Here is a 27,896-nt window from a genome sequence, read left to right on the forward strand (position 1 = left end):
GTGCGGTGTGGTGTGTGTGCGTGTGGTATATGTGGGATGTGGTATGTGTATGTGCTGTATGTTGTGGGTGGGTGATATGTGTGTGTGTGACTTGTGTGTGTGGCATGTATGTGTGTGTCTGTATGTCTGGTATGTGTGTGGTGTGGTGTGGGTGGGTGGCATGTGTGTGTTTAGTGTATGTGGAGGGGTTGGTGTGTGTCCCCTGTGGTCTCTTAGAGGAAAATACATGTCTAGAGTCTCAACATCATTTCTCAGGTGCATAAGATCATGCCTGGGAGCCTAATTTTACAGGGACTCCTGAGAAAGGAGCAAGAGGTAGAAACACAATGGCCTGTTTTGTTGGAGGACCATAAGGATCACAGCTAACCAGCTCAGCCACAGAGTGAGCCAGGCTGGGGCCCCACCCAAGCCCAGTTTACTCTGTCTCCCTGGCGTCTGTTGCTAGGCTTACTAGTTTTGCTTTGCTCTGTGGTTTGGGCTGCAGGATGGCCACAGAAAAGGCAGAGGAAAGACACAGTAGTTCTCATCATTAATCAGGCAACCAACGTGAAACCATTTGTTTTTCACAGACATGAGTCAGCAGCCCTACTGGTGCTGGACAACGGGGCAAACACCTCTAATGGCTTGCACACACAGTGGGCTCACGGGTGTGTTCTCACTTTGTTTGCATCCTTAGACAGTTGTCTGAAGACCATAGCTGTGGCTATGTGTCATGATAACAATGGTTCAGGCCATCACCCAGCTTTGTGCTGCCCCTACGGTTTGCAAAACACTTGACACAGACACTGAGGCTCACAGGGTGTTTGGCTGGTCCGCAGACATGTTGGAGGAAGGGAGCCAGGTTTCCCATCCAGATCCCCACTGTAAGTCCTTAAACATCTTATCCCAGCACATGTCCGCCACGCTGTGTGACACAGAGGTGCCCCCTGCCAGACATGCCTAAGTCCTCACTTGGGAGCAGGCACTCATCAGCTCAGTGAACCCTTGGCTGGCTCCCTGAGCTTACTCTGGACCAGTAACCCTGTAGGAAGCTTAGAAAATGCACTGGAAAAAAACAGGATTGTCAATCATGTGGGCCAGGGCCAATATTCTTCATCGGAAGGAAATGAATGATGCCTACTCACCTAGAATGCCAATCATTTGGTGATTATCAGCCTCCACCTGAATCTCCCCTCCCGCCCCCCTGCCCATATCCTGAGCATTGTTTTGCCCTAATTCTGCAGTGAATACAACACATCCCTATTAAAGAGGGCTTATACACTTTGCATCTTCCACCAGTAAATCTATGCCTGTGCGTATCTTCCTCTAGGCTCTAGCCCTGAGCTCTGTACCTGGCCAATAAAATTCATTCTTATTGTAAAGGTCACAAGTTCTATGTTTAAAAGTGTAAGAAAAGTAAACCATAAGGTCAGATGGTACTGTGCCAAGTTTCATTCTCCGCCTCTAATGGACTGGCACCTGCCTGACCATGAGGCTTACGGGGGTCCCCAACATAACCTTACCACCCATCTAAGGCCGTTGGCAGTGCTGTGAACATACAAAGGTCAAGAGTAGAGGCTAAATCTCCCGTGACTATCAGGGGCATTAAATAGTGCCAGTGAGTGGGAGAGTGAACTTAGCTACCCTGTTGTTTGAAAAGGTGGTACCTAAACCAGCACCCAGCTCAGAATGAAGTGCACTTGGACTGTGAGCCACGCTCCTGGCCATCTCCAATGGACAGATGATCCTGGAGTTGGAGAGTTGGAAAGCAACAGTAGGCTGGTTGCTAGTGTGCCAACCGGCTCCTGGGCTGGGCTTCATGCAAGAGCACACTCAATCTCAGGCTGCCCTGTGTCTCAGTGTTAACTCAGCCCTTCCCCCACCATGCTGCAATGGGTTCCTCAGTAATGGCTTCATGTTTTCATTGCTTGCTTGGAACATGTGAAGTGTCAAACCTGAGATAAACGGCTGAGATGCTTATTTAACATATCAGAGCAGACCACTGTCCCTCGGTCCCTATCTGCTTCAGGATATGGCTGGTATACCCAGCCTCCTACCCTCTACCCTAAACTCCAGCCCAAGGGCTGTGCTGCCCTCCCCCCAGCTATCCTTCCCAATATCAGCCAGCCATTTTGGTTACCCAGTTCTTCTTGTTTAACCCTCACCCTCCTGGTCTCCTAGCACTCTCCTCTCCTCTCATGGCCTGGCTCAGGGTCATGTTCACTCTGTACTAGCTACATGTCCCTGCCTCTGGCCATACTCTCCCCCATAGCTATAATAAAAATCTTCTCCATATGTTGGAAGTAGTCAAGTCCTCCTCCTTTTTATTTTTTCATTCATCTGGTGCTGAAAACTGGGTTTGAGACCTAGCAGAGCATCATGCCACTTCATACATGATGGGTAGATGGACACATGGTCAGACAGATGTTTTCCTAATAAAAGGGAGGCTTTTCATTAGGTCATTATGGACTCTTAGGTTTCCCTTCTTTTCAGTTATGATATCACCCTGCAGCCTATGGGACTGGCCTGGAACTAGGTGGCCAACGTTAGCTTTGAACTTATGGAAAACATCCTGCCATAGGCACACCAGTGCTGGGATTACAGCTGTCATTTACCAAGTCCATCCAGTTCGTTGATCTTACGTTTTTTGTGGGTTTCTGTTTTGTTTGTAGCAAATGGGAACAGAAACTCTTGAAAGTTAGCATAGAGCACTGGCTAGTTAAAAGGTAACGTCACCGTGTGATGAAACGAGAATGAGGCTGAGGGAAGTAATTTGGAACTCCCACATTTAATGGCTAAGGAACAAGCCAAGACAGAGAAGGGGTAGTTAAACAGAAAATAGAGGTGTCTCCTGGAAGCAAAGAGAACAAAGTCGAGAAAGCCTTTAATCTGCAAATAGAAAAACAATGATTACTGCATTTTGCTGTTAGAGCCTGGGATTGAAGCCTGGAGTAAAGGCAGGACTAGAGGGATGGGTTGGGGCCTGGGAGATTTATTTATTGGTCTGTAGGTTTTTTAAAATTATTTTATGGAATGAGTGTTTTGGCTACCTGGATATCTGTGCACTGCATGTGTCCCTGCTGTTTGCAGAAGCCTGAAAAGGTGCCAGATTTCCTGACACTGAAGTTATGGATGGATCTGAGCCACCATGTAGGTGCTGGGGATCAAACCTATGCCCTCTGCAAGGGCAGCCAGTGTTTTTAACTGCTGAGCCATCTCTCCAGTCTGTGGTCCATAGTTTTTTTTAAGGATGGATGAGACTTGAGTCCGTTTGAAAGCTGAAAGTGAGAGCAAATGGAGCTGGGATGTGGGGAGGTAGCGAGAGACTGCCCACAGAGCGACAAGGGGGAAGGGATAGACCAGGGCTGGGAAAGGGCCTGCTTGAATGGGCTGGGAGTGGAGTTAAGAGAAACCAAGTATGCAGGGGGATTGGGAGGGTAAGAAGCTGGGGCAGGAGGTCAGAAATGAAGAGCTGTCAGGGATCTGAACTGGCCAGTGTGGTCACCCCATTGCCAGTACTGGGAGGTAGAATCCTTTCTGGGGAGCCTCAAGTCCACCAAGTTGCACGAGGTGACAAAAGGTCCATTGGAGGCAATTTCCAAACCATTTCACTCTGAGTGCACCCCCCCCCAAGTTTGTGGGAATCTAAATGTATTTTTCCAAGCCATCCTCCAGAACTGGTGACCCCTGAAGCCGGGCCAGAGCCATCACAGAAATGCCTCCCTTTCACTGTAAGACCCAAACATCCAATAAACACATTAAAAAAAAAAAATCAATTCTGATTTTCATGGATACAGTCAATGTTCTGCAAATACCAACCAACGATTTTCTAAAAATGTTGACAACAACCCTACTAAACTCCCTGTATCCCTCTGCCATATAAGCACAAACTCTAAAAACAGCCCATTAGGGCAAAGGAAGAAGCTCAAAGACTACCCCATTCAAGGCATTTTTGCCACAATAAACAGTTGCATGGGAAGACGAGCTTTCCTGCCCAGGGTTGTGTTCATCAGATAACAGAATACCCAAGGACAAGAAGTAAACCAAAGACTTGTAACTCAAGTAGAAAATGGCAATTTCAAAGTAGGAAGAAAAAAAAAAAAAAGAGTAATACATGTTTTCCCAAGTGCTGTTTAGTTTCCCTTAGTGATTCTGCCTGTGAGCTTAGCATTCTAGAAAATATGTAGACCATCCTTAGAAATCAGGTCACAGAGTAAATCCTTACCACCTGAGATATCATGAAGTCACGTAGGCCACACATGATTGATAAGTGTCATTCTCAGAGAGAAACACAGGCGATGTAGACCCTCGCATATAATCTGACTTTACAGGGTGCCCATAGCAACCAAGGAGATTGAAGGGTCCTAAAGATGGAGTCAAAAGTTTACAATAAATAAAAAAGTGAGTAGCCTTCAGCTGAAGGTTCTCACACCTAAAATAATATCCCTAAAATCTACCCAAGTGAACTCCCCCAAAAGAAAACAGACTAAACCCACTTCAGGAGATCCCTAAGAATGCAGACCCACATGCAAGTCCGTAAGGGTTCCTCTTGCATTCCAGCCCTGAAATTAGCGTTCAGAGTCAAGACTACCAGACTAAAGAAACTGCCAGATCTCGATTGACTTGTACCTTTACGGCTCCAGTGAACTGGATGTCTGTTGAGAAGACTTAGCGCAGAGGGTAAACACCTCACCATTGGAAGATGATGGCTTTAGGTGAGCCTCCTGAGCTCTTGGACAGGGAACAGCATCTGGAGAGGCATGCTTGTCAAGGGAGTGGAAATTCTGGAAAAACTGGAGATCAAATAGCCACTCCTGACCACGTCACCTCTGTGCCTGCCCGCCTGCCCGGCTCACTGGGGCAGCTTCCTTTGCATAATGGAAGGGTGTGGCCCTGAGCCCACAGGAGGGTTTCCAAATGAGGATCTCCTCTGACCATCTTGTCCAACTGCTGCTATTTGGAGCATGAGGCACCCCTCCCTCGTCTCTGCTGCAGTAGCACATCCATGTTGCCTGGGTGTTAGACTCTGGGGGGTCAGCCTAAGTACAGAGCTGGCTTTCTCAAGGTCAACCTTACTGGCAATTGGTGGCCAAGTGATTTTTGTTGTTGCTGTGGGAGGCCGTCTAGTGCAGTATCCTTTCTCTTAGCAATGCCAGCAGCACCGTCCATCCCAGTGCAGCTACTCAGACTGTCTCGAGACGTTGCCAGTTGGCTTCAGTCGAGAACCCCTGAGATACGGGAGAACCATATTTACTTCCAAACACCCAGTGTGGGAGGACACACTTAATGATCTCTACAGAGGTGCCAGAGTCCCACAGACCCACGGCTAGACGCAAACCACATCGGAGAGGGTGGAAAGGCAAGAACACGTCGTTAACATCTGCTGTCCTGTCCTTTGGAGTGGGAACCCAAAAGCAAAGCTGTTGTCATGAAGAGACAGAACGCCAGCACTGGGAACCCAGAACGACGTGGTCCAGGGTAGTGAGCTGAGAACTGACGTTAAGGGTGTGGTCCTACAGTGGGCTGGTAGAGACAGCAGCAAAATGAGGAGGCTAAAAAATGGGCTTAGCTTCCTGACGCCTGAGGCAAGGCCTGACTGGAGAAAAGACACTAAGCATTCAGGCCGGCACCCTAACAGAGAATATGGGGCTCCCTCAAACTTCCTGGCAGAGTTTGGCACTCAGGCCTTCTGAGAGTCACTGCTACCTCCCAGAGGGCTGCTGGGAGGGCCACACAGAGGAGTGTGCACACACACGCAGGCGCTGCCAACTCCCAGCTCATTCTGTCTGACATATACACAACTGTTCCTGCCAGAGAGTCTCTCCGGGGTCACAGATTACAGTCAGGTTAGCGAGTTCGGCGACAAGTCCAGTGTCCTTCAGCTTGGACTTGACTGAAAACTTCTGTTGGCATTTGGGGGCTCTCGGGAGCTCTGGCTCCTCTTCAGGCAGCTGCCATTCTTCAAGCCCAGAATGCTGCCATTGCCTGGGGCTACTTCCAGAGCCACACCAGAGTCTAGAAGCTGGTGTCTGGGTTTCTAGTCAAGTGTGTTCCGACCGACGATGTCTGCATACAGCGACAGAAAGGAAATATGGAGTAAGTAGACGGCAGGCTGCCCCAGGTACACACAGAATGGGAGCTGTGACCTCTCTTAGACAATGTTAGGAGGCTCTTTTTACAGTTCCTCATGCCCAGAAGCTTAAACTTTATCCCGGAAGCCAGAAAGGGGCCACTGAAAATGTCTGAATAAAGTCAGGAAAGCTTTTGTTTGAGCAGAGCCTAGCCGGTACACAATTGAAAACCCTCCCCGTTCATTTGCAGATGCCTCTTAGCCGAGTTATTCTTCTAGATTAAGTTGAGAGTCTGTTTGTTCAGCTTTAAGCCAACCCTCCCTCTAAGCTTTTATTTGCAGTTCGTTATATTTATAAAGTATTCAGGGGTGGATTAATAGTTTTAACATGGGGTTTTCTCACAGAGGAGGAATATTCAGAACTCCCGTGCCGTGCTTTCAAAGCTGCTGTGATCCCAACCTTTCTTCTTTAAGCAGATGCTCTACAATTATGGACAAGGAGGACACAGTGGCTTTGAGAGCTAGTGGCTGCACTGTAATAAGGCAGGACAAGGCTCTGGGCTATTAGAATTTAAACAGCATCTAAAATTGCTGACCTGACAGATACAGAGTAGTGTAGTTAGGTTCCTGAAAGGAAACAAATTACAAGTCTCTCAACAAGACACTCTTGCTGAAAGGCGGAAGATCTAATTTTGAGCAGTAAAAGATAAACAGATGAAGCAACTTGGAAACAGAGCCATCCTGAAGGCAGGGAGTCAGTGTTACAGCTGAAGTTAAGATAGCGCTGTGCTCTCCAGAGGGGCACTGTGGACCGTAACAAGATGCGTTGATCCCAGGCTTGGCACCACCTGGTGCCAGTCTCCAGCTCCGAGTGCCCCAGTTCCCTTGTCTGTAAAATGGGAGCAATAATGGTACTTAGTTCACAGGGCTTACAAGGACTAGATGAGCTGTTATAAATAAAACAACGCTGAGTGTAAGTGCAGCGAGGCTGGTCATCTGTGTTTATCCGCTTTCATTGTGTCAGTCACAGTTTACAAACAAACCTGTGTGACCCAGACAAACCTGAAGCTCCTCCCTGCCACACCTGGTGGGCGAGGCTCCCGCTTAGCCCACAGCTCAGGCCCTCACACTGGGGAGCCGTGGTACCAGCAGAACTGTGAGCTGGTGAAGCACACACACACTTTCAGCATCTGCTGGAGTCAGGGCTCCGGGCTCCAGGGGACTAACCACGTTGCTTTTCTAGAGCAAGAGGCCTGAACTTTGTGCTGGTTACTTCGGTGGAGGCACCTTACTTCCTTGTCGAGATGCAATCTCGAAGGCCGCTCTCGGACTTCGCCAGCAAGATAAGGAGTTATGACTATGTTTCTAAAGAATGGGGCAGGGTAACAGGAGCTCACAACTTCCCCCTTTGGGTGAAGAGACCCTCCCACAGCCAAGAGGGTTGTGTGCAGGTGTGTGGGTGTCAGTGCATGTGTGTGTGTAGAGGGCCAAAGCCGACACCTGGTGTCTTCCTCCATCACTTTCCATCCCGCTAGCCCGCTCTCCCTGGGACCCCTTATCTACCTGCAGAGCACTGGGCTCACAGGTGGGCCGCCACACCCACCTGGCTCTTATGTGATGGGTACCAGAAAGTTATAACCTGATCGTCATGCTTCCTGGGCAAGTATTTTATCCACTGAACCATCTCCCCAGCCTGGCGGAGGTTTTCGAAAGGGAGGGGGATGGTCACACCGAGACAATCATTTCAGACTGAAAAAAAAATGAAAACATTAAATTCTTTGATTCTAATGGTCTAATTAACACATGTCACACATTTTGACTCCAGTATCTTAGATCCATGGCTAATTTAAAACATATTTGTTATTATTATTATGTGTTTATGTAGGCATAAGGTTATTGTGTAATTCAAATGATGATGATGATGTAATTCAAATGACCCATGTCTGGTTGCAGTCCTTGTTCTGAGAATCTCCTTTCTCAATATTATTTGAACACTGCTCCCCAATTGTCCCCTGATATGCCAGTAAATCAGCTTACAGCCAGTTGCTGAGCAGGGGAGAGAATAAGGCTATTCTTCCTGCCAGCCTGGGGAGGAGGAGTTAGAAGAGGAAGGCAGGGGAGGGGAGGGACGATCCAGCCACCAGCAAAGGTCCAGGGGCATCAGGAGAGGATCCTGAGCGGGAAAGCAATAAAATGCAAGTAATCTCAGGGATTTACTCTTGAGTGTGCCAGATTATTTTAGAGGGTTAAGAATAGGGTAATAGCTGCTCAGTTAATGTGCTGTGAAGCTTGTTAAAATAACATAACAGAGTCTCAATTATTTGTGTGTTGGCAGGGCCAAGAGAGAAACGGGAGAAACAAGCACAGTTTTATAAAAATAACTTTAACGTGTTCGTGTGCATGAAAGGATGCTCCAGGTACATCCTGCAGAAGTCAGAGGCTAGCTGTAGAGTGAGTTCCCGCCTTCCACTGTGGGTTTGGGGGAGTGAACTCAGGCCATCAGGCTTGCATGGCAAGCACTTTGTCTCAAACCCAACTCTTCAATATCGGTTTTTTGTTAATTTCTAACTTCAGTGTATTCAACTACAGGAGAAGTCAAAAAGGCATGGCCAGAGAGAAAACAGAAACAAGGGGGGAGGGTACAGCTGAGAGACATGTGCCCCAGGCTTAGCAATGTCAGGTAACATAATGGCACAAAACCCCCATTAAAATGTGGAAGATATCACTTAAATGCAAATAGGTAGATGGAAGTGATCCACAGATGGATGAATAACTGACCCATATAGTGGGATCCATTGAGCCTGAGAAAGGAAGGGGATTCTAACAGGTCAGAGTTGTACAAACTGTTACGACATTAGGGTCTGTCTGAAAAGTATTGCATGACTGCAGTTGCTTGAGGTCCTGAGAGGGTTTTAAATTTGGTTTTGGAGCGTTGGGAACCAAACGCAGGGTCTCTCTTCTGCTGAGCACAAGTCAGGATACCACACCCCAACCCGGGTCCCATTGGGGGCCAGAGCTGCAGGGACAGAAGGTGGCACTGTGCGGGTCAGAGGCTGGGAGAGGAGCAAATAGGAAGCTGATGTTTAAGTTGTGCAAGAAGAAAATGTCCACAGTTAAGATGGTCAGGTTCTGTTGTGCACGTCTTACCACAATTTAAGTAATACAATTTCTAAAAAGCAAGTGTCTGCTCCTGTTTATGTAACATCACAAAGAGAGGAAGAGGCAAGCAAGGCAAGGCTTCCCCTAAGACAGAGGAGGATGGTGGATGTTCCAACTGACTCAGGATGAAACAGCCAGGAAAAAAACCAACCAACCAACCAACCAAACAAACAAACAAACACAACTAGGAAATCTGCGTGAGGACTTCTCAGAGAGTGCAAGCAGCCAACCTTTCAGTTTTAAAATCACCCCTGCCCTCAGCTCTGGACATCTTATCCCCAAAGTGAATACCGGTGAGTCCATGTGCATGTGCAGGCCGTCAGGGAAATGACAGCCCATTCGGCCTGGCCGGCTGGTGTGGCATATTGACAACTGCTGATTTAACTTGAAAAGAGGTCTGAGGATGGAAGACCCCTCTTTTTCCTAGCTTGTGCAAGACACTGTGCTGTAGCCCCCAGACAGGGGAAGAGACTATCAACATTGCCTCCTTTCATTAAGCAATGGTGGAGTGGGGAGAAGGCGCTGTGGGCTGGAGTGCTCAGTGCGCAAGCAAGAGAACTTAAGTTCAAATCCCAGAGCTGACATAAAAAGCCTAGCAAGGTTGTTGGGGCCTATAAACCCCGCACTAAGAGACATGGAGACAGGAGGATTGCTGGGCCTTTCTGGTCACTAGCCTAGCTCCAGATTCAGTGAGAGACCCTGTCTCAAAGGAATATGCCATAGATAGAGCAAAACACGCACACACACACACACACACAGCAACAGTGTTTGTGATAAGACTGCAAAGCGCTTAAGAAAGTGTTGAGTGTATGAACACCATGGTATTTATGCAAAGATATAAAAAAAAATAGGGGAAAATGAGCCATGCCAACTTCGTGCTATGATACAGGGAACGTTCCTTCTTTCCTTCTTTCCCTTCTTTCCTTCTTTCTTTCTTTCTTTCTTTCTTTCTTTCTTTCTTTCTTTCTTTCTTTCTTCCTTTCTTTCTTTTTTCTTCTTTCTTCCTCCCTCCCTCCCTTCCTTCCTTCCTTTCTTTGTAGGGAGGATTATCTTTTTCTTGAAGATTTTTTTCATATAATATATTCTGATCATGGCTTCCCCTCTGTCTCCTCCCAGGTTCTCCCCACCTCCTCACCCATCCAACTCCATGCTTTCTTTCTCACTCTCTTCAGAAAATAAACAAGCAATAAATAAATAAATAAACCACAAACCAGAAAAAAAAGAAAAAATACAAAAACACACCTACCCACTCTGACATACACACAAAAACAAACTCCATAAAAACACAAAATTGGAAATCATAATACACACACAAAAGATGAGGAAGAAAAAAAAAGCCCAAACAAAGCAATACAAGACAAAACATCTGAAAAATACCACTGAGTTTGTTCTGATCTGGCCATCTACTGCTGGGCACTGGGATCGTATAAGTGTCATCTGTACATCCAGGAAGGTTTCAGTGCAAGCAGTTGTCAACTGGAGACTCTTCTTGGTTAAGGATGGGCTTCAGTGCTGGGACCTATCTGGCCTGAACTTATGTAGACTCGTGCATGCTGCCACACTCTCTGGGAATCTGTATGTGTGTCAGTCCTGTTGTGTCCGCAAGACACTGTTTCTTTAGAGTCCTCTATCTTCTCCAGCTCTTCCTCCTCAGAGGTCCCTGACGGGAGGGGTTTAATGAAGACTGCAGGAGTCGTTTTTATTGCCTTTTCTTGAGGGTGTACTGGTTTCTATTTTAAAAGAGGAACCTGTTACAAGGTTCCTTTCCCTCAGTCCTGTTCTTTGAAAAGAAAGAAATTTTAAAAATGGAAGGAAAATTCTTTTCTGTGTGTTTCTAGAGGCTTTCAAAGCTTCTCTGGGAGAAAAAGAAAGAGATAAACCTAGCCTAGGAAACAGCAATTAATTAATTAGGCTGCAACTGGTTTTGGTTCTTGCCTATTTCTCTGTGCATTAGAGATCCTTCTGGCTTGCTAGGGAGGCATGGGCTCTTTCCTGAATAATGCTCTTACAAAACAAAGCAGCGATACACACCCAAGTCAGACTTCTGGCCAACATACTTACGAAGTGTGATACTTGCTAAGTGTGTATTTTAAATCCTGACACAGTATAACAGCCACTGTCCAGTCAGCACAAGAAAGCCCTGAGGTTATTTTTAACGAAGTGAGCAGGTGCTGGTAGCTGGGCTGCCCAAGGCAAAGGGGCCCAAGGAATACAGAGGCCGTGTTTTGGGAACAGCTAAAGCTGGAGACCAGACCTGGGTGACTGGGGCCCAGAGCTCAGAGTGGACCCAGGCTCTGAGTAAGAACTCCAACAAGTCTTGGTGAAGCTGACTGTGGGAGGATGGAAAACACAGAAAGGTGACAGGCAGCTGCTTCCCATTACTAGAGCAACACTCTGAGAAACAGGAAGCAGTCAGGAAGGTGTCCTGGGCAGTTCTTTTCTGCCCTCTAGCGCCAGGTTAGCAGCGCCCTCTGAGTGAGACTGGCCTGCAGAGCTCAGGGGAGGGAGGGCTTGGAGCAGGAGTAAGTCTCCCAGAGCGGACTTCAGCAGCTATACTGACCCCAGATACGTGCCAGCAATCTCCCTGGTAACTGTAGCCACCGACAAAGGTCCTTGGGGATCTCAGACTCAAGGTTAAGACTTCTGAAATCTTCCACGGTGTCAAATGCAGCTCTTCAGTCTTTTAAATTTTGCTTTTAAAAGCACATAAATTAGCAGGCAGCTTGACCCTGGTTGGAACCTCAGCACTAAAAGCTGAGGGAGGAGGATTGACAGGTAACACGTTCATGGCCAGCCTGGACTGTACAGTGCATTTCATGTCAACCTGGAACACAGAGTGTGAGATCATGTCTCAAAAAACAAAATAAGAACAATAACGAAGTCGGGCGTGGTGGCGCACGCCTTTGGTCTCAGCCCTCAGGGAGGGGCAGAGGCAGGCGGATCTCTGTGAGTCCCAGGCCAGCCCGGTCTACAAAGCGAGTCCAGGACAGGCAAGGTTACACAGAGAAACCCTGTCAGGGGGTGGGGTGAGTGGGAGAAGAAGAAGAATGGGTAATTATTGCAAAATAGTGCCTTTCTGCTAGCTCCTAGCTGTTACAGTGATTGTTCTTGCAATCAGCTGGGAATAGCCTTCCCACACCCTTTTGCAGCATGCCTGTTTCCGAACACCACAAAGAAAGCCAGCCCAGGGGTGCCCTTCCATCCCAGCCCACTCTGGGGGGAGCCCTTCAGAGTCCTTGGGCTCTGCGGAGTGTTTTCCTATATCCCTCTTGCTCTCTGGGCTCTCACAGTGCTACCTGCTTTGAACATGGCCCAGATCAGAGGTTCTCAACCTTCCTAATGCTGTAACCCTTTCATACAGGTCCTCATGTTCTCATGTTGTGGTGACCCCCAACCATAAAATTAACTTTGCTGCTACTTCATAACTGTATTTTCTCAACAGTTATGAATCGTAATGGGAATATCTGATAAGCAGGCTATCTGATATGTGACTTCTGTGAAAGGGCTGGTCGACGCCCAAAGGGTTTACGGCCCACAGACTGAGAGAACCATTGGCCTAATGGTACCGAGCACCAGATCTGCTTTCCTTATCCTAAATTCTCTGAGCTGCAGCAACTGCCAGCTAGACATCTCAGCCTAGCCTGGAAGGCCCGAGGCCACACAGCAAGCTCCCACCCCCCACTCCTCCACTTCTTCTCTTGGCAGGGGGCGGGGAGGGGGCATGCTACCACCCAGTACCAACTCAGAAGGCTTTGTGTAGCTACTCTATGCTTTCCCTCACCATAAGTGGCAACTGCAGAGGCTTGGCCGCTCTTAGGAGCGTGGAGATGATACTTGTGGCTGGTACAACTAAGAGGCCACATAACGGGCATGGCCACAGGCAGCAGACATGGACACTGTTCTCGGGATGCCCTCTGCACCCTCTCTGCTCAGTTCATCACCAGAGCAGCCCCCCATTAACACCATACCACATAGCCCACAGCCACCGCTTTACCTCAGGTCTCAGCACATCTGCTCAGAATGACTAAAGCGCACCCAGACTGCAGCCGACCTGTTCAATTACTCAATAAATAAATATGGAAACACCACCACAAATACTGCCACATATCACACTGCATGTCAAGGACGGCCATAGCAATGACACCGAGACCACGTAGGCAAGGAATTAGGCAGGAGGAAATGCAGGAAATGCTGAGGTGCTAAGGAGAAACCTTCACCGATAACTGACAGCCGAGATACCCTCCATGACCTGAGACAAGTATTCCCCTAAAAGGAGTTGGGGAGTGGGCGGTAGGTGGAGGCTCTGTCTGGAGCCTGTGAAGGGCGTGACCTGGAGAAGAATTGGGCTCAGTCCAGCTCCCGAATCACTGCAGGTTGCCCTGCTGTGCTGAGCTCTCTCAGGGCTGCCCACCATTGGCCCATGGACGCTCAGAACCTGACAGAAAAGCCTGCTATGACTGCTAGCGATGACTTCACGGAGAACAAGTCTGCAGGCTTCCTTTTTTCCGCGATAGCTTAGAAAAATTCAACCATATTTGTATGACAGAAGACCTACACATAGCTGGGTGACTTGGTGACAGACTATTCACGTGAGAGTCATTTTCTGCGGAGACGTGATCCCGCCCTCACTGTTTCACACAGTGAACAACCAGTGTGTCAGTCTGCCTCTCATCCGAAAGTTTGAATGCTTTCTTTTGATTTTTTTTTCTTTCATTGAAAATAGACTTCTTGTTCTCACATCATATATCCTGATTATGATTTCCCCTCCCAGGTCCTTCCTACCTCTCCTCCCATCCGGATCCACCCCCCCTTCTGTCTCTCATTAGAACACAAACAGGCTTCTGTGGAACATTATTAATAAAACATAATATAATAAGGTAAAACCAAAACTAACACATTGGAGTTGGAAAAAAACAAACAGAAGACAAAGAGCCCAAGAGAAAGCATTTGCATACTTAGGAATCCCATAAAAAACTTTAAACTGGAAGCCATGATTTTTATGCAAAAGACCTATACAGTAAGAAGAGAGAAGAGACTTATGTATTAAATAAAACAGTAAAAAATAATAAGATAATAAAAAAAATAGGAAGAGCCCTGACACAAATTATGAGATGAGGAACCTCCAAAGATGCCGCTGAGTTCATTTCTAGTTGGCCATTTACTGCTGGGCATGCAGCCTACCCTTAAGAGAAGTTTGTTTCTTCAGAGACTCTCTCAGAGGAAACTAATTCTTTTTTCTTTTTTCCTTATCTTGGTTTCTCAAGACAGGGTTTCTCTGTGTAGTCTTGGACGTTCTGGACTCACTTTGTAGACCACTCTGGCCTCGAACTCACAGCAGTCTGCCTGCCTCTGCTTCCCTAAGTGCTAGAATTAAAGGTGTGTGCCACCACACCTGGCTTAGGAAATTAAATTTTCAATTGCAAGTGATTATCATCTGGAGATTGCTCTGGGGTTAGGGCTGGGGCATGTCCCACTTCTTTTAGCTCTAGGGCCCCAGCTAGTGCAGGCCTGTGCAGGCCTCTGCAGCCTCAGTCCCCCAGAGCACTTCCCTTTATTGTGGAAGGGTTTCTTCATGTTTTATGGGGAACTGAAAAACTATTTATGAAAGACATCAAGCCTCAAAATTTTGTGGCAAAACTTTAAGGATCAAAGTAGATGATTGAGAGATTATGACTAAAGCCTAATCTAACGGGATATTTAAAAACAAGCAGCCTCCACTTTTAGTTAAGATCTGTTTCAATATATGACAAAATATATATCTTCTCACAGTTATCAGAAGGCAACCAAATTTAAAATACAGTTTCAGGGCTGGGCGTGGTAGCATATGCCTACAATCTCAACACTCAGGAAGCAGACGCAGAATTGCTATGAGTTTGAGCCCAGTCAGAGGTACATAGTGAGACATAATTATCTCACAAACAGGGGCTGGAGGGATTGTCCAGTGATGGAGGCCACGTACTGCTCTTGCAGAGGACCAGAGTTCTGTTCCCAGCACGTACGTTAAAACTGCCTAAAACTCCTTCTCCAGGAGATCTGAAATCCTCTTCTGGACTGGGTAGGTACCTGCACTCAGGGTGCACATACCTTTCCCTCCCCTCATGTATATGTAATTAAAAAATAAATCTTTTAAAAAACATACCATAAATAGTGGTTTGAATGAAAATGGCCCCCATAGGCTCATAGTGAGTGGCATTTTTAGGAGATGTGGCCTTGTTGGAGTAGGTGTGGCCTTGTTGGAGGAAGTGTGTCACTAGCGGTGGGCTTTAAGGTTTCAGGTGCTCAAGCCAGGCCCAGTGTCATTCTCTCTTCCTGCTGCTTACTGATCTAGATACAGAACTCTTGGGTTCTTCTCTGGCACCATGTCTGCCTGAATGCCACCATGCTTCCTGCCATGATGATAATGGACTAAACCTCTGAAATGTAAGCCAGCCCCAATTAAATGTTTGTTTGTTTGTTTTTTTAAGAGTTGCTGTGGTCATGGTGTCTTTTTCACACCAATAGAAACCCTAACTAAGATACCATAGTTCAGTACTTTTTTCAGGAATGGGACATAGTTGTTACCAGTTGCAGAAAGGTCCCTACTACTCACTTTCAATAAATAGTCTAACTGTAGGAGACACCTAAGTATTTAATATTTCATGCATTGTAACTTTTAATCTTTCAAATACTGAGTTCTCCTTGAGCACAAACTTCAACTTATTGATGGGCATTTTTCATGTCTGTTTTCAGAGAGACAAATGGCCATGCATGGTTACATACCATCTCCTGAAGGAGAAGAGCTATGATGCCACCTTATTGTGCCAACTATCTCTCTTGGAGTCAAATGAGGGGCCTTGACTTGGACAGGACCCTTTGGTTTATCTTTTCCTATATGAAACAAGTCATAGAAATTTCTAGGGGGTGAGAGGAGTCCTCCACACACCTCTAGGATAACTTCAGAGGCAACAGATTGATTCTCCCAAGAGATGCTGTCAGTCTCTCCAGAAGAGAGGGGCGGGTGGAATGGAGCCTTCAAAAGAAGACGCTTCAGGCTACCTAGCATAGCCATTGACCCGATCCAGTGACCTTGCTGGAGTCTTAGGGAGCTATTTCTAAGGGAGAAAGAGGAGGAGGAAGAAGAACAGGAGAGACAATGACAACAGCTAGCGCTCTGGGTCAGACATAATGAAAATGTCTGCCACAGAGTTCACTTCCTTCAGCAGCCTGCTGGGGAGGATCTTCACAGACTCTAACCTGAGGTTAGAGGATGTCAAGGCTCATGGAGCAGCTTGCCGGGGCAGCATTGCTGAGAGGCAACATTCTCCCAGGCATACAGAGCCCACCATCTGGGGGACATGACCAGGGCTCACACTTCAGACTTCCTCTGGGTACAGAAAGCACTAGCACCCTGATGGCTGCTTGCTCTTGTCAGCCTTGACAGCCCTGAGAGCTAGTGACGTCATGTGCCTGACACCACTGAGTGAAACTGGTGCAGGACAGGTCGTGCAGTAAGCTGATGTGGGGCTATGAAAGCTGATGTGGGACTATTAAGGGTGATGTGAGGCTATTCAAGCTGATATGGGGCTGAGTTGGGTACCTGGACCTTCAGTTCAGCTGGGATCCCTGTGAGGCTATTTCCTGACCTCCCTGACAAATGTTTCCACTCATTTAAGATCACAAAAGACAAGAGGGTCCCAAAGGTGATCTGGCAGAGCCACTCTCCCAAGCAGGCCAGGGCCATTATTCCCAGTCTTGACAGGTGACCTGCCTGAGGCCACATGGCTCATCAGTCAAGTACTGCAGCTGTGAATTGTGACCCACCCTCTTGGCACTGCTGGCCCTGTCCCACCAGCTGTGATATAGACCCAGCAGACAGCTTTATTTTGGACATTTCAGTTTTCCCCTGTGGGGGGAGGGAAGCCAATTGACAAATTATCATTGTATATAATACTCTTCCTTCCTTAAAACCACAACCAGCCCTGATAGCCTAACTCATGTCAGTTCCACCTTCAAACCCCTGAGCTTACATCCAGCAGCAACTGGGAATGCACACAGAAAGGACTACATGTAGATCTCATTCAAGTGATATTTAGAAGAGAAAGCCAGTGGCTTCAATAAAAACCATGGGACATGCAGAACACCCAAAAGCCATTCAGTCGAGAAAAGGATTTGCTCAAAATGTAAAGATTCAAACAGGAAAGTCCTAAGAAAGTTGCAAAGCCGGCTTCCAAAGACCAGGATACTTGTTTTCAAAAGTTAGCCTAAGCTAACTTAAGCTAAGCTAAGCCTAAGCATGCCACTGAGCAGTGTTCCTTTCTGGAAGGTTCTCCGTGGAATATATAGAACATCCCTGGCTTCTTGCAGAGGCGGCACTACTCCAGCCTGGAGCACCCTGGCCCACGCTCAGATCCCTGCTGTAGGCTGATGGACTGTGGCAGTGGTGCTACAGAGAACTGCACAGCAACATTTAGCAGAAGCCCTGGGTGGCCGCCACAGGCACAGCTGTAGACAGATACTACCGAGAATGTAACCAGCCTGTGCCGAGAGCCCAGCTGCAAGGATGAGGCCTCTTGTCCCCAGGCACAGCCCCACTGATGCCCCAACTGTGACTCAGTGGTCTCCTGTGTCTGTGCACAGCACTGAGATTTCTCTGGGTAAGGACCCTGGGACTTCCATCCTGTAAGATACATCCTTTGTGTCCTCTGAGGATTCCCTCTGCCTATATATACTCAATATATATATATACTGCCTATATATACCTTCCTTCCCAGGAAGTCATTCCGCCTCCCAACCCTCTATCCATCCCCATTTGCCCTGATCTCCTGAACATTTCAGCAGAGCTCACAGCCCCATGTGGATGGACTATCACCAGTGTTGGGTGACTTCTGTTCTCTCCTATTCAGATCTAAAGATGCCTTAGTTACGGTTTCTATGGCTGTGAAGGGACACCATGATCATGACAACTCTTACAAAGGAAAAAGAAATTAACTGGGGCTGGCTTACAGTTTAGAGGTTTAGTCCATTATGGTCATGGTGGGAAGCATGGCAGTGTGCAGGCAGACATGGAGCTGGAGAAGGGGCCAAGAGTTCTATCTGGATCATCAGACAGCAGGAAGAGAGAATGAGAGTGGGCCTGGCTTGAGCATCTGAAATGTCAAAGCCTGCCTCCGGGGAGACACTTCCCAACAGTGCCACTCCCTATGAGCCTACAGGGCCATTATCATTCAAACTAGGTTTACTAGACCTTTCCACTTGGGCAACCCTCAGCTATCTCACACACATTACCTCCAGAGCAGATCTTAGCTCCTCACAGGCACCTCATCAGCCCTGAATGTCTCTAGTCTATGAACCAAGTATGCCATCATACCATTCTCCCCAGGCACCCTCATGGGAAGCCTGGAAGCCATTCTGTGTACCTGTCAGGCCACTAGAATAAAGTAGCACAGACTGAGGCCAGGAGAATATCTGTCAGTAAAATTCTTGCTTTGTAAGCATGAGGACTTCAGCTCAATCCCAGAACTCACATGTATGATGACGATGATGATGATGGCAGCCAGGAGTGGTGGAGTGTACTTGTAACCCTGACACTGGAGACACACAGATGCCTGACAGGCCAGTCAGCCCAATTGAATTGGCAAGTTCCTGGGCAGTTGAGAGACCATCTCCAAACAAAACTAAACAAGTTGGACCTCTCTGGAGGGTTGACACCCAAAGCTATTCTCAGATCTCCACACACACTTGCACACACAAAAATGTACGCATGTATCCACACACTATCTGGGTGGTTTATTAATGGCAGCAAGTATTTGCAGGCCAGAAGTTCAACACCAAGGTACAGACATGCTCACTGTCTAGGAAGGGCCCCGTGGTGGTCTGAATAAAATTGGCTCCCATAGACTCATAGGGAGTGGCTTCATCAGACGGGTGGCCTTATTAGAGGAAGTGTGTCACTGGGGGTGGGCTTTGAGGTTTTAGATGCTCATGTCAGACTTAGTAGTTTACTCTCTCTTCCTGCTGTCTGCCAACCAGATATAGAACTCTCAGCTCCTCCAGCACCACATCTGCCTGCGTGCCGCCATGCTTCCCGCCATGATGGCAATTACTGGACTAAACCTCTGAACTGTCAGCCAGCCTCAATTAAATGTTTCCTTTATAAGAGTTGCTGTGGTCATGCTGTCTCTTCACAACAATAGAAACCTAACTAAGGCAGATGGAGCTCCCCAGTGTGTCCACACATCGTGGGTGGGGTCAAACGCCCTCTGCTGAGCATCCTTTGTAAGGGCTCTAATCCACTCACAGGGATCTCACCCTCACACCCAAAGGAAAGACCCTACCTCTCCACACTGTCACCTCTCAAGTTAGGGTTTCAATATGAACTTTGCAGAACACACACATTCAAACTGCAGTGACCCCTCTCCTCTCCATCCCACAGACCAGTCAGTTCTTTAGCAATCATTGGCTAAAACTCCAAAATGCTAACCATTGTAGTTAAATGGGTTCTCCTTTTTAATGTCAACCAATGCATTTTGATTCAGAGAAAATAGGTTTCACTATAAATAGCCAGGTCAAGAAGGAACTAGCGCCTGTCCCAGTTACAGGTAGCATTAATAAACTTTTCAGTGGAGCAGAACATTCCAGGTCAGTTTGTGATAGTGTGTCATACATCTTCAAATCCCAAAAGGAAAAAAAATCATCTAGTAGCTGGACCTGAAACTACAGACAGCGGTGTGTTGCTATGTGGGTGCTGGGAATCAAACTCAGGTCCTCTGGAAGAGCAGCCAGTGCTTTTAACCACTGAGACATCACTCCAGCCCTGATGTTTTAATAAACGTAATTAATCATATACCTAATCAATGTGCCAGAAGCAAAGGCATCCATATAATATCAGCAAAGCTAAAGTGTTCAAGTGATGTAAAGTCTATATTTCATTCCTCCTGGAAAATCACTCTTGACTTCAAAAGAAAATGTTCTCACTATAACCCAGAAGGAGTTATATTGGCAACACCGATTTGTTTACACAGCCTGGTTTCTTTTGAACAACTTAGGTCATTTAATGTACACAATAAACAATGGTACCAAAACCCAATCCTTAAGAAAAATGTAGTTAGGCCAGATATGTGTGACATGTGATGAAAGATCACCTTATCCCTTACCACCCCATCCTTACCCCTGGGTACCCTTGGCTACAAAGCACAGGTCAGGGAATTGAGGATCAAAATAAAACAAAACATCCACAATAGCAAAACGAACGGTTTATCATGTGAATGCATCTCACTCTGGAAGCCAAGGGTTCACATTTGAAAATGAGAGCGGAAGGACATGCTGGCAGTGCACACAGTCTTGTGGGATTGCTGGTCTCGTTCATTAGAAACCTAGTGGTTCCTAACTCACTGGAGGATTAGCATCTTCAGGTATTTTTTTCCTCTTGTTTGTATAATTGGGTTTTAACCAACACCAGCTTACTGTGCTGCTCTACAGTGAGGAAACAGAACCACTTTAGGTTTTATGCCTGTGTGCGTGCATGCGTGTGTGTTTATATATACATGTTTCTGAGGTCACACATGGATGTCTGGTTCTTCCTCTGCTACTCTCTACTTGTACACTTTCAGCTGTTATTATTAATAATTATTTAATTATATGCTCATGTATGTGTATGAAGGTTATACAAATATGAGTACAGTGTCACTGGAGGGCAGAGAGGATGCCAGATCGCCTGAAGCTAGAGTTACAGATTGAGAACCACCTAATGTGGGTGCTAGGAACCAAAGTTGCTGAGCTATTTCCTTAGTCCCTCTACTTTTTTTTGGGGGGGGGCAGAGTCTCTTACAGAATCTGGAACTCACCAATTTAGCAAGTTTAGCCAGTAAGGATCCTTCTAGTTGTGTCCCCATTGCCAGGATTAAAGGCACATGCCATCATGCCTGGCTTCTAATGTGGGTGCTGGGAATCCAAATTTGGGTCCTTAGGCTTGCATAGCAAGCTCTTTATTGACGGATTCACCCCCTCCCAGCACCTATCTCTCTCTATCTCTATCTGTATATCTGTCTACTTGAGACAGGATCTCACTAAGTTGCCTATGCTTGTCTCTAAGTCCTGAGCTCAAGTGACTCTCCAGCCTCATTCTGCCAAGTAGCTGGGACTACAGGCTCAAGCCAGTTGTAGCTATACATGTTCAGTCAGAAAACAGGAGAGCAGGAGGACTTCTGTTGATTTAGTAGATTGTCAGTCTGTCCCGTGTGCTTCCCACTCATTTCAAAGGGACAGGCATGCTGGGAGCCTAGGAATTAGCCAGATGCTACTTAGGACTCAGCAGTGAGAGGTCTTAGAGTCATTTGTGTTTTAGACAACCTGAAGATGTCAATTTATCCACAACTATAAATCCTTTTTGTTGGAAGGCCTCAAGGCTTGAGGCTTTCCTTAAAGAAGAGGGAACTAAAATGATTGTGTTTCTTGGAATGTGATTCAAAAACATTACTTCTCCCCAGGTCGGGTGATCTAGGCTTGTGATCCCACCTACTTGGGAGTCTGAGGTATGAGGATTGTTGCATTTAAGGTCTTCCTGGGAAACACGCAAGACCCTATGAGATAACTGACCTTCACAGTTAAATTAACTAGACTTGGAACCACCTGAAAGACGTACATCTGGGCATGTCCATCCAGAGAGACTCAACTGAGGAGGGCCCCATCCTAAGTGCGGTGGCACCGTCCCATGACTGCGGTCCTGTACTGAATATAAAGGCGAAACGAAGACAGCCAGTATTCACTTATCTCACTTGCTGGCTACAGAAACAATGCAACTAGTACCTCACAGCCCTGGTGCCAAGCTTTACCCGCCATGATGGGCTGCACTCTCAAACTGTGAGCCGAAAATAACACCTTTCTTACTTAAATTGGTTTTGCCAGGCATTTTGTCACATCAACAAGGAAAATAAACAAATGCCCCTGTCTCAAAACAAAAACAAAAATAAAAAACACTGGTGTAGTGGTTTGAATGAGAACACCCCCACAGACTGGAGTTTTGAACACCTGGTGTCCCGCTGGTGGTGCTCTGGAGGTGAGGCCTTGCTGGAGGAATTACCTCACTGGAGGGGAGATCTGAGCCGTCCCAGTTTCACCCCACTTCCTGTTTGCTCTCTCTGCTTTGTGCTTGCAGTAGATGGGAGCTTTCAGGCTCCTGCTCCTGCCTCTGCGTGAACATGCTTCCCCACCGTAACAAACTTACTCCTCTGGACCCATAAGCCAAAATAAACCCTTCCTTCTGTATGATGCTATTGGTCATAGGGTTTTACCACAGCAACAGAGAACCTGACCATGACGCCTTTTGAGACTTAGGATAGAAACACAATAGAAGTAATTGCTGGACTATCCTATGGTAAAACACAATTGCTGTAATATGCTGTAAGTCCAGCATAAAAGGCTGTTCTAGCAGGAGCCTGGAAGAGAGTCATGCTGAGGCTGTGGATGGCAGAGGCCAGTTCAAGAGGGTTCACCACACCCAGCTATATGGGGACTTTTAAAGTTGAACTAAATGTATTTTGTATTGTGATGTTGGCACAAACCCATGTCCCCTATATGCTCAGGAAGAAAAAAAAAAAAAAAGGATTTTAACAGCAACTGAGTTAGAGGTCATTCCTGTGATGTTTTGGCAAAGAACCTGGCTGTCTTTTGTTGATGTCCTGAGAACTTTTCTGAGACTCAATTTTAAAGTAATGTGCTGATTTCTTTAACAGAGGAAATTTGAAGACGGCATGGTGTTGAATCTGTGGCATTGTTATTAGTCTAGAATGACAAGGAGCAAGCAGGATGGGAAAAAATAGAAAATATACAGTTTGAAGAGAAAAATCACTAGGGAGTTTAATGTTACAGACAATGACAGAAGAGAGTCTGTAGTTGTTAGAGATTTGTGCTTTAAGGAGAGGCCTGCCCTCAGGCTAGGACACACCTAGCTAGCTCCAAATTCTGAAAGCTAACCAAAGGTGTTTTCTCCTCCTAGAAGTAAGCTGACTAAGAAACATGCTGCCAATGAGATTCAAGAGGGCCAGGGTCCAGCCCACGCTGGTAGTGTCACCCACAGGGTGCTGGCTTTTAGGCTTGGAGGATGCAAGAGGGAAGGGGTCATAAATTCTTCCTCCATGGTTTCATAGAACCGCTGAGGCCAGACAGTGTATGGCAGGGGAGTTCTCACTGTGTGAAGGCTCTTGAGAGGGCAGGAGGCCCTGAAAGGCCATTGAGAGAAGCTGAGGAAGTGAAGCCTGGGTTGCAGTGGAGAGCCTAAGACATCAGAAGTACCAGAGTCTGGAGCTATCTGCCAAGGAGAGCTGTACACATCGGATAGAATGAGAGAGACAGAGATAGAAAAACAGAGACAGAGAGACAGCAAGGTGTTTCAGACAACAAAGCTGGCAGGGTGGAGCCACCTAAAGCCCATTTGGAGTTTTGTCTGCTGAATTTCATCAGGTCCTGTTGAAAGCTGCTTAGGTCCAGAGTTTCCTCACTGTGTCACTGCGTGTTGGAAGTATGTTTTTGCCTTTTGATTTTACTGGAGGTTACAAATGAGAGATTGCCTCGAGTTTCAGAAGAGACCAAGGACTTTTAAACCGTGTTGAGTCTGCGCAGACTAGGGGGACATTGTTTGTTTTGAGAAAGGGTTTCTCTGTGGAGTGCTGCCTGTCCAGGAACTTGCCCTCTGGACCAGGCTGACCTCAGACTCAGAGATCCACCTGCCTCTGCCTCCAAGTGCTAGGATCACAGGTGTGCTCTACCATGCCCAGCTATATTGGAACCCTTTGAAGTTGAACTAAATGCATTTTGTGTTTCAATGTGGGTTCAAGCCTGGTTGCCCCCACAGGCTCAGCTTTTCAAACACTTAGTCCCTGGTCAGTGGTGCTGTTTGGGGGGGGTTAGAGGTACAGTCTTGCTGTAGGAAGTACATCACTCAGGGCAGAATTTGGCTCTCTGTTGTCTCACTCCGTTCCCCTTCTCTGCTCTGTTCCCACAATCTGGAAATGTGAGCTCTCGATTCCTGCTGTGGCCACCATGCCTGCTGCCCTGCCTTCCTGCCATGGTGGACTCTTATCTCTCTGTATCCATAAGACAAAACAAGCTCGTCCTTCTCTAAGTTACTTTTAGTCATGGTGTTTTATCACAGCAACAGAAAATAACTATCAGAGCTGACTCGCAGTTCAGCGGTGGAATGCTTGCGGGGTTCAGACCCTAGTGCAGCTCAATCACATAAAAAGAGAAGGATATTTATGGCTGTGGTGGTCTGGGGTGGTCATCCTTGAACAGATCCAAAGGTCACCAAGCCGACCGCACCTTGTCCAGATGCGGGAGGCTAAGTGAGGAGAGACAGTGAGACTTTGAGCTCCTAGCTGAACGGCTCTGGAGAGGGCGGGTCTCAAAGCCATCAAGGGTCACGTCCCAAAGTAGTGACTCATGCTATTAAAATAATGGCCAACACTTCAAAATGCCAAACACCCTTCACCTTTAAGAAAAGTTACTCATACACACGGAAAACCATCTAAATCCCTAAAAACATGGCAATTAAGGACAACACGCTGTTCCGCTATTTGTGGCTGATGTACCGTCTCAAGCCATTACCCAGGTTAAGATTGAGTTCCACTGTGCCAGCCGTTCTTTGCTAAAGCCCCTGGGTGACTGACTGAGTCGTTTTGTCATGAGTATGTGAGTCATTTCCTCTGTGAACAAGACTGGACTTGGAGTTAAAGAATGACTGAACCGTTAGACCAGAACAGAGGCTCAAAGGCACAGCCTGGGAGACGTGGTGTGGTGAGTCAGCTCTGCACGGAGATATGTGGTTCAAGGAGTGGGGAGGGGGGCGCTGTAAACTCTCAGGCAGTCCATAGACTTCCCGAATCCCAGTTTTCAAACAGGAAATGGGATGGAGATAAATACGCTTTAATTCTCCTTCCTGTTCCGGCTTATGATTGCTTCACAAATCTGGCAAGTATTTAGCAGAAGTCCCGTGCTGATATGAGCAGGTGGCCTGTGACTGTTTTTCCCTCTCCTATGCTAGGAATGGAACCCAGGACCTTGTGCATGAGGGGCAAGCTCTCTACCAACTGAGCTACATTCCCTGCCTGGAACGCTTTTAATGTCTTTCTTTCTTTTTAAAAGTGTGTGTGTGTGTGTGTGTGTGTGTGTGTGTGTGTGTCTTCAGAAGCCAGAAGCGTCAGAAGCCCCTGAAGCTGGAGTCACAGGCACGTATGAGGTTTCACTTGGGTTCCAGAAACTGAACGTGGGTCCTCAGCAAGAACAATATGTGCTCGTAACTGATGAATCATCTCTTCAATCCTCACAGAATGATTTAAAATTTATTTATTTATTTTATGTGCATTGGTGGTTTGCCTGCATGTATGTCTGTGTGAGGGTGTTGGATTCTGGAGTTACAGACAGTTGTGAGCTGCCATGTGGGTGCTGGGATTTGAACTTGGGTCCTCTGAAAGAACAGTTGGTGCTCTTAACAGCTGAGCTATCCCTCCAGCCCCCACAGAATGCTTTTTAATAGGCTATCTTTGATGGAGTCGGGCAGTGGGCAGCAGCTGCCCTCTCTCCACCACCCAGCATATTCCTCTGTCCCCTTCTCACAGGATAGCCTCAGCCACACCCTCAGAAAGCAGCCCCCGATAACTGCCACCCTCCAACACACCCCAGTGGCAACCCAGGCTGAGTGACAAAATCCAAAGGAATGAGGCTGACATCACAAATGGCTTTAAACGCCAAGGCCAACTCAGAGCTATTTCGAGAGAGACACGTCTTGAGAGCACTCCTCTGCAGAGGCTCAGGGGTGGAGGGTGGGGGGCGGGGTTGTCAGTACACTGCCTGGTTCTGTTCCCTGAGACCTGGCCTGGGAGCGGAGAGCCCAGGCCAGCCCTGAGTGACAGGTTGGGTCAGGGAGAGTTTCTCTCTAGGTCTCCTCGGTGGCTGCTGACCCAACAGTGACCGCACATGGCAGGGCTGGGTCACCTGCTGGAGTGCTGGCAAGGGCCCCATCTACTGGAAGGCCATGAGTGGAGAAGGGCCACTTAGGGAGCCATCGCTGCTGTGGTCATCTGGTCTCCAGGAAAAGGCTTCCAAGCTCTAAAACTGCATCGAAGGAGCTGGAGCGGGACCCCCCCCCCCGTGACTTCATGAGCAGCACCTCAACCCCATTCTCACGATAAACCAAGCAATGCTCCCTTGGGGAGAGTGCAGACACAGGCTGAAAGGAGCTGGGATACGTGAGGGTGCACGGCTTTCAGGAGCATCATCTGCCAACTGTGACACCCATCTTCAAAAGCGTAATCCAAGAAATCCACGATCAGTGTCTCACCCAACACACCCCGGGGGCAAGCCAGGCTGAGTGACAAAATCCAAAGGAATGAGGCTGAGGTGACAAATGGCTCTAAAGTCTAAGGCCGACTCGGAGCTATTTGTAGAGAGCCACGTGCTCTGCAGAGGCCCCGGTATGGGGAGCAGGCGTGCTGCCTGGCCTTGTCCACTGCACACACAAGTTAACACACCAGCCATTAACAATCCCTCTACTTCAACTGTGCAATTCAAGGACTTTTAGTAAATTCATAGCAGAGCCACCCCCCCAACAACCTAATTCTGGCCATCTTCATCTCCCCAAAGTCCACAGTTTTATAGCTGCTCTGAGCAATGTCTCACTCTCAGGAGTCATTTCGGCTCTGTCTTAAAAGTTATCTGTGTTGTTTCTGCATCTTCCAAATTTGTGGGTGAAGAAGCACAAACTTTCCTCAGCTGCACAGTGTCAAGTAAGAAAGACAACATACTTGGTCTCCTGACCGGCTCACCACTTCAGGGTCACCTCTGTTCTCCCTGACTGTTATTCTGAGCCTAGCATCTTCCCAGATGCTCTGCCTCCCAGGCGTGGCTCAGTTCTCTGCATCTGTGGGTTCCACTGTTTCTGCTGCTGCTTCTCATCCTCCTCTTCCTTTTCCCCTTCTCCCCCTCCTCTTCCTCCTTTTCCTTCTTTTTTTTTCAAGACAGGGTTTCTCTGTGTAGCCCTGGTTGTCCTGGAACTCGCTCTATAGACCAGGCTGGCCTCCCACGAACTCACAGAGATCCACCTGCTTCTGCTTCCTGAGTGCTGGGATTAAAGACATGTGCCACCGCTGCCTGGCTCACTGTTTCTGCTTTTAACTTTTTCAGCATTTATAGTGTGTGTGCACACACACACACGCGTGCACACACACACACACACACACACACATACGCTCTCGAATGTGCATGCGTATGAGTACACATGAACGCATGCCTGTAGAAGTCAGAAGACAGCTTGGAATTGGGCCTTTCCTTCTACCGTGTGAGTTCTGGGAACTGAACCCAAATAGTCATGTTTGGCAGCAAGTGCCCTTTTACCCACTGCGCCATCTTGCCAGCCCTTTTAAAAAAATGCATCTATTTATTTGTTTGTTTCTCTGTTTCGTTTGGAGACAGGGTCTTACTCTGTAACTCACACTCACAGTGAACTTACTAGAAAGCCCGGGCTGGCCCCAAATTCAGCAGAAATCTTCCTGCTGAGATCATAAGCATGAGCCACCATGCCATGCTGTCTTTACTCATTTTAACATCTGGAAGCAAACAAATTATTAAAAAAAAAAAAAAAAGAAGAAGAAGGAGAAGGAGAAGGAGAAGACGAAGAAGAAGAAGAAGAAGAAGAAGAAGAAGAAGAAGAAGAAGAAGA

General features: G+C 47.3%; 1 protein-coding gene across 15 annotated transcripts in view; it reads right to left on the reverse strand.

The window, feature by feature from the left end:
- Lrrfip1 (LRR binding FLII interacting protein 1) overlaps positions 1-27,896 on the reverse strand; it is a 122,130-nt gene that overhangs the window by 76,183 nt on the left and 18,051 nt on the right. The window lies entirely within an intron of this gene.

Source organism: Psammomys obesus, unplaced genomic scaffold (genome assembly GCF_907164565.1).
Source record: "Psammomys obesus unplaced genomic scaffold, mPsaObe1.curated_primary_1811, whole genome shotgun sequence".
Classification (NCBI taxonomy): Eukaryota; Metazoa; Chordata; class Mammalia; order Rodentia; family Muridae; genus Psammomys; species Psammomys obesus.